At 59.2% G+C, this 7,546-nt stretch overlaps 1 long non-coding RNA gene across 1 annotated transcript; it reads right to left on the bottom strand.

The window, feature by feature from the left end:
- Positions 1 to 273: 273 nt before the first annotated feature.
- Positions 274 to 3,714, bottom strand: LOC109496481. Its single transcript, XR_002152511.3, has 2 exons — positions 3,305 to 3,714; positions 274 to 1,236 (listed from the first exon to the last, which is right to left on the bottom strand). It is a non-coding gene; the product is annotated as an uncharacterized LOC109496481 (long non-coding RNA).
- Positions 3,715 to 7,546: the final 3,832 nt, after the last annotated feature.

Here is a 7,546-nt window from a genome sequence, read left to right as displayed (position 1 = left end):
CAGATGTTGGGGCTGGGTGGTGGTGGGCTGATAGGTAGAGTGGGAGAACTGGCTGCGGGGACAAATCCGTCAAGAAGTTCAGCTGCAAAGGACCGGGGAAAGAAGGGGGGGGGGGGCGGTGCACAGCTGGAAGGGGCTAAGAGAGAGAAGAGCATGTTAATGGCCGATGGGAAGGGTGAGAACGGTGTCATAAGGGAGGGAGGGTTTCGAGTTTTGCTGTATAAAACAGGATACGACACAATAAAACAAAAGTAACCGAAACAATAAAACAACTCAGTTCTTTGGCTGCATTAGCCACATTTTAGGTGCTCAGCAGCCACAGGTGGCTAGTAGCTAGGAAAGCACAGATACAGAATAGCTCCAGCATCCCGAAGACATCTATTGCACAGCGTGCCCTAGACTTGGAGCAGCTGGGATCCAGAGTCCAAGAGCGGGACCGGCTGTGGGATGGGCAAGGAGATGCTCTCCCATTAGAACCAGAGGGCGGGTGGACAGGATGGGATGGACAGATGTCGGGGAGTCTAGTCTGTGACTCCCATGGTCTCCTTGAAGCAGAGGGGGAGGGGCAGGTGGGGGGCTGATGTGGACGCTGAGTAGAGAATGGGGAGCGGTGCCACAGGGGATAGGGTAGGCTGGAAAGCAGCTGACCAGGAAGACGTCACATGACTAGCAGAGAAGGGCCAGCTTGGATTCCTAGTGGACTGATGTTAATCTAGGCAGCCGTGGCAATGGCACAGGGGGACCGAGGACCCTCAAAAACGTGGCTGGCTGGAGGGAGGGGGCCCAGAGCCGAGGGCCTCAGAAGACGGGTGGCTTTGTGTCTGGTGACAGGGAGGCCCTTGATGTGCCCAGGAAGTTGGGGGCCGAGGAGAAGTCACTGGAACGGGAGATCTAGCTATCAACCGCTGAGAAGCAAACTCGCAAGATGTCGTGACTTACAACGTCAACATTTAGTTTGCTCATGAATTGCTACTTGGACCGTGCTCGGCAGGGATAGCTTGTTGATTCCACTCAGCGTCAGCTGGGCAGCTTGCAGTGATGGCACTTGGCATTGAGTAGGGTGGCGCAGAGGCAGGGGGTTGGAATCATTTGAAGGCTTACTCCTTCACCTATCTGGTGGCTGGTGGCTGGCGGTTCGCTGGGACGTGAACTGGGGCCGTTGGCTGGAACACCCTCCTTGGCGGCTTCACGTGGCCTGGGCTTCCTTATAACACGGTGCCTGGGTTCTAAGGGTTACTGAGAGAGAGAGAGAGAGTCAGATGGATGCCGTATCTCCTTTTACGATCTAGACTAGGAAGTCAGCAGCACGGCTTGGGCCCCATTCTACCCGTGGAGGCAGTCGCAAAGGATGGGCCAGGTTCACATGAAGGAGGAACAGACTCTTCCTCTTGAAGGGGGCTGGTGGCAAAGTTCTGGGAGACCAGAGCCGCATGGGACCAGAAATAGTGCTGTGGCCATTTCTGGAAAGTGCAACGTGTCACGGAGCCCAAGGAGCGAGAAGCCAAGGTCTTATCTGTTCCCAGGAGAGGAGATAAAGACGTTGGGCCAAGTTCAAATTCCTTCGATTCACTCATCCCACTAAGATTTATTGAGCACCTACTATGTTCCAAGCTCTGTTTTAGGTGCTGGGGATACACCTGGACAAAAATCCCAGCTCTTAAGGAGATCACACGGTTGTGGGGAAGACTGAGTAAGAACAAGGCACCCCCCTCCCCCCCCCCCCCCCCGGGGGCGCTGAGTCTTTGCCTAGTTCGTAGCCGCGCAGGAACCGGGCCAGCAAAACAGGGGGCACGTTTGACCCCGTATCCCCAAGGACTCTTCTCCCTGTCCAGCTTCCGAGCTCAACAGACCTGGGGCTCCTCGGAGAACAGTACCCCAGGGTTTGTGTCTCCGCACCATGGTTCTACTCCCACAGAAAGCTGAAGGGGCCCAGAAGGAGCGGGTTTGAGCTGGAGAGGGCCCAGGGAGGAAAGAACGTGGGGATTTAATTGGACTCAGCGAACCCTTCCCGGACCAGCCGGCGCAAACCCGCGGAGGCGGCCGCCCGTGCCCGGCTCTGCACCGGGCCTGGGGCGCTCGGCTGAAGCGTGGCTGCGGAGGGAGGGTGAGCGGGCAGTCCCGGGGCCGCCGTCCCCCGACACCCCCGCGCCTCCCTCACTACCTGCCGGGGCTGAAAAAAAAGCCACCGGGACCGGGCTGCGGGGCGTGGTGTGAGGACAGAAGGGGCGGGGCCGAGGCGGCGATGGGGGCTCGGTGGGGGGGGGGGAGGGCCGGAGATCGGGGCCAGGGTGGGGGGCGCCCGCCGCGTCTCGGACCACAAAGGGCGGGGGAGCTCGCCCGGCGGTCGTAGCGAGCGGTATTGATTGAGGGGCGGGCGCAGCGAGCGCGCCGAGAGCGGCTCCATCCATTAGGGCCGCTGTTCGCCTCCAATTAGAAAAAAAATCATTACTCAGCAGCCGGCAGCGGCCTGCGCGCCGCCCGGGACCGCCTGCGAGCGAGCGAGCGAGCGAGGGAACGGCGGGCCTCCCCCCACCCCCGCGCTCCCCACCCCCAGCCCCCGGCGCCCCGCCTCTCCCGGCCCTAATGACAACTATTAGAACTGCCTCCCCGCACCCACCGCCCGGCGAGCACAAAAGCGCGAGATTCATTTGGTAATCGGGGTAATTACAGCGGGGCGCGGGGGCGCACGCGGCGATGGCGGGCGCGCCGGCGGAATGCTAAGGGGCCGGGCGCGCCGCCCGTTCCCGCCCCGCCGCCCTCCCCGCCCGGCCCCTCGCCCGCGCGGCGCCCGGGGCCACGTCGCCCCGCCGGCCGCCCGCGCCCTGCCCCCACCCCGGGCCGCGGGAAGGGGGCCGCCCGGGGGCTCCGGGGCGCGGGACGGAAAGCCCCCCCCCCCCTTCTCCAGCAACCCCCCCCCCCGCCCGGCTGGCCGGCGGCCTCGGCGGCGCTCCGGACAAGATTTGCCACGTCCGGGAGCCGGAGAGCCCCGCCGAGGTCCGCACGCATAATAAATACCGTGTGTAATGTATTTACTCTGCTGCCCCCGGTTAATTTACACACCCGCGCCGCGCCGTGCGCCCTCCCCCGCGCGCGCCCCGGCCTGTCGTTCCTATTTACAGGCGCGAGGCGCCGTCCCTCGAGAGGGCTTTTTTTTTTTTTTTTCTTTTTCTTTTCTTTTCTTTCTTTCTTTTTTTTTTTTTTTTTTTTTTTTTTTAGAGCTTTAGGATGGATGCAACGTGTCATTAAACCTGAAAGGGGCTGTTACTTATCAGTAATGGTGTTTTCCACAGGCCTTTCTCCTCACCTGCACGGGCACAGGTACCACCTGGGTGGTGGGTAGGGGGCGGGGGTGCAGGAAGGTCCCGATGTGTTGTGGTGGGAGGGGGGGGCGCGGTAAGCTCTACGTGGGCTTACCCGGCGGGAGGCGGCCCGGGCGTCGCTGGAGGCCACCCCCACCCCCTAACCGCTCTCCACCACCTGGAGGCAGCCCCGCTTTTGCCTGGCACCAGGCTGCACCCCGCGGGAGGATTCGTCCAGAGCGGCCTCGGACAGCGGTGTGCAGGGGACTCCGCAGAAAGGCTTCCCCCTCCGCAGCCGGCAAGAAATGCAGCCTCTCGGTTGCGCGGCTCCTGCAGCAGAGAGGCCTTGTGAGCAACAGCCCTTATCTGGGGCGATTTCCCATCTGCCTCTCTGGGAAGCTGGATTGCCCTCCTGCACGGGGCTTATCTGGCCGGGAAGGGGAGGCCGGCCCAGCCATCCGCCTGCTCACTGGGCCTTGCGTGTTCTTAATGACCCAGAACAGAGTCCTCAGAGGTGAAAAACAAAACCCTGCACCCCCTTAACCCTTCCGTGCCCATCCTGGCCTGGGAGATTTCTTATCACAGATGCCTTTCTTGGTTTCAGCCAGGGACTGCCCGTTCTATCTACCTCAGTCCCACCAGGCCAAAACTTTAGACTGGCCTCCCACTGCTGGAGGAGGAGGAGGAGGAGGAGGAGGAGGAGGAGGAGGAGGAGGAGGAAGGTTAATCCCAAGACAGCCCTTGGAGGACTGGGAGTGGGGAGGGGCAAAGCCCTGAAAGTGTGGGCAGAATTTTGAGAAGGTATGCATTTTTTGGAGGGGAGGGTTCCTCAAGGGGTCTGTGCTAGCCCCCAAAGGTTAAGAACCATCTGCCAGCCGTTTGACCCTGCTCGGGTCTTATCTCGGGCCTAACTTCATTATCAGGAAGAATGAGGCTACCCCGAAGTGGCTGTTGTGATTAAAACAATGAGATAATGCTTTAATATTTGTAAACTGTACAGGGTTCTACAAAGGTAAATTATTAATGAAGCCAAAGATGGCTGTGTGTGCGTGTGTGTGTGTGTGTGTGTATGCTCATGTACTTGTGAATTGGTGGTTTGGGAGGGGGTGTGTGTGGGGGGCACTGGGATTACAGTCTCCATTTTTAGGGGACTTCTGAGGCCCCCATCTCTCTACCTTAGAACCAAGTGGGATTGATGTGGAATGTTGCCCCTGTCCTTTGAAAACAGGAAGCTTGCTTGCAGGGGGCTCCATGGAGGGAGTGGGAAGCAAGGTCTTCCTGTTCAAGCCCCTCTTGTCCGCAGGAGCCTCGTGGCCTTCCTTGGGCACAATGTAGTCATCTGCGCCCAGCGGGTGCTCAGGACACTTTTGTGCAATAATTAAATCGATGGCTGGGGAGCCCAGTGGTCTCGGGCCAGCCCCACCTTCTTTCTATATTTGCAAATAGAAGAGGACTCTGGACTCTTTCCAACTTGAATGTAATCATCTCTAGGGGTGGAGGCCCCTTGGTCCCCGGATCGTTGGATCCTTTCTGATCCTGTATCTACCTTTAAGGAGCTCAAAGATTAAGATAACCAGACTCCAAGGTATTTAGCATCCTCATAGAGATTGGGGTAATTCTCTTCATTCTCATACTAAGAAACTAGAAGGGGGAAAAGTTTATCTGAGGTCATGAGGCCAGGATTAGAGCCAGCGCCCCTCCCTGGTCCATTCTCTTGCACAAAAGGATGGTGGCAGCCATGGGAGGGCACCGCCCAGGCTTCCCTTCAGTGAAGAATGTTCTGGAAGGAGTGTCTGTTAGCTGACGGCCCCCAGCTGTTGCATTTTCCCTTTGGGATCTGCTGCAGCAGTCCTGCTGAGGCCACACTTTGTCCAGGCTGTTCCCGCCCAATGACAGCACGACGGGGACGGGGCGGCCGGTGGCAGGGGGGTGTGGGTGCGCCCAGAGCTGGGCCATTCTGCCTGACGCAGGATCCCTCCGATGGGCCGTCTTTGCTCTGGTGCTCCACGTCAGCCTGCCAGAGACTCTTCCAGAGTTTCACTATATCTGCGGCCCTTCCCACCCAGCCTCCTTCCTTCCCTCTCCTTTCTCAGGGGTCAGACTTGCATCGCGGTCTCCCCTCCTATTCCTGTCCCTCCCCACTTTATCCTTCACAGGCATTTCCCCCCAGTAAACCTCTTGAACTTCTAGTTCCATCTCAGTGTCTGCTCCCTGGAGGGCCCGAACTGCCACAGTTCCGGTTGCTCCGGGGTAAGGCCGGGCGCATCTCTGCCCAGGGCCCCTGTTGCCCGAAAGGCTGGCTCTGCCTGCCAGCTTACCGGGCTGCTCTTGGAAAGTCAGTCCCAGGACCAGACTGTTCTCTGACCCAGAACGCTTGCTGAATGGCCACTCTGAGCATGAGTCTGAGAACCGAATGCCGACCGCTGCAGATCCGAACATTGAATCAAAGACTCCCCAGACTGGCTTCCGCCTGGGGCCAAGGTGAGCCAGGAGGCTGGGAGGCCCTGCTCTGTTAGAGACACAGACAGAAATCATACTGAAAAGACGGGAATCCGGGAGAAGAGGCATCATTGGCAAACAAAGGGACTGCTAGAGCCTTTGCCTGCTCAAGGAAAGTGGAGGGTTGTTTTATTAAGGAGGGGGCAGAGGTCATTAGCTTGGAGAATGTGTCATATTTGACATAAGGAGAGTGGTAATTTGAGGCTGGAGAGCAAAGCCTCCTCTGCGCTCTGGCCTGGGAGATGCAACCCGCAGATGCTCTTTGCTGGGGAGAAAGGACGGGCCCTCGACCATGAAGAGAGTGGCAGGGAGGGACGCGTTGGGAAGGTCCGATGTCCTGCCGGCCGCTCCAGGGCCACCTCTGTTCATCCCTGACCTTTGTAAAGAAGAAAAGTCTGCCAGCTGTCACTTCCAGGGGGCCACTGGGCACTGTGGGTCTCCCGAGGTTCCGGGGGGAGGAGAGCCAGAGACCACAGGGGAGAGACATGGGAATGTGCTCCTCCCGAGATCTGCGTCCACTCCTGCTCCCCCCTCCGCCCCCCAAACATGGGCTGCGGACAGAAGGTTACAAGGGGTAGCGAGCCGAGCCTCTGGAGGACTGGAACAGCTGCCTTGGATCGGGGGTGCTGGCTCTGAGTGCCTCGTCGCGGGGGCGGGGAGCCCCGAGGACCGGAGGCCTGCTTGAGCCACCTCCCCCGGGGCCCACCCCTGCCTGCTTCGCCACCAAGGCTTCTTCCTTCCGGTTCCCCAGGCTGGTGTGGGTCTTGGCTTGGGCCACGCCCTCAGCCTCAAACACGCTTATCTAACTTCTACCCATCCTAAGCTCCAGGAAGTTAGGGCAACCCCCACGGTAAACAAAGCCAAACGTTTTCTTTCTCCGGAGCCTTTACTGTGCTAACTGAATCTTGGGTGTGTGTGGGGGGGGCGGGTGCCAGTCTTTTCCAGAGTGGCCACAAAAGGCCTCTGCCTGTCCCCCGTATCTATTAACCCTCTTCCAGAACCGGGTGAAGGGAATTTGGGGAAATGCTTCTTGGAGAGAAGTGGTGGGGGGCGAGGGGGGGTGTGCAGCTTTCTCCCCTAGGTCCTGCTTTCTAGGTAGTGGCCCAGAGACCCCTCTTTCTCCACAAGATAGGGAGGCAATACAGTCCCCCATCCCGTGGCCCCACTTCTCCCCACGTGGACCCTCTGCATGGGCTTACCCCACGAGGGAGAAACCGCAGTCACCAACCCAGTCCCTTTCTTGTCACACTGGCAGGGTCAGATCCAGGTTTGGGGGCCTCAAATCTATAGATGAGTTTTGGGACCTAACTGCTTAGGGCCCTGCCAGGGCCTTGGGAAGGGTCTGTGCAGGTGAAGGGTCCTGAACAATAGGCTTTATTAGCATGAGGGGTAAACCCCACCCCTGTGCAGAGGCTTACTTATGGACGTATGCGTAGCTGAGATATATCCGTACGTGAAGCGTGGGTCAAAGGGATGCTTTGGGACAGCTCTCCTTCGGCTCTTTGGCATAGGTCTGCCGGGCCGCCACCCGTCTCCCTCTAGGCGGTTTGTTCTGTGGATTCCAGGAGGCGGACCCTCACAGACTGGATCCCTCGGGGAGTCTTGGCCACCGGCTTCTGGTCGGGTTTGGGCAGTGAGATGCACCCAGCAGGCAATCTGGCTGGCAGGAGTCTAGAGGTAGGGGGATTTATTTCCCCAGCTGGGCTGCAGTTTGGTGGTGTTCCTGTGCCCACCGCAGCCCTCCCGTA

The sequence above is a fragment of the Felis catus genome, chromosome X (genome assembly GCF_018350175.1).
Source record: "Felis catus isolate Fca126 chromosome X, F.catus_Fca126_mat1.0, whole genome shotgun sequence".
NCBI lineage: Eukaryota > Metazoa > Chordata > Mammalia > Carnivora > Felidae > Felis > Felis catus.
The sequence above is the reverse complement of the archived record's forward strand: the minus strand, read 5'-3'. Positions and strand labels throughout refer to the sequence as shown.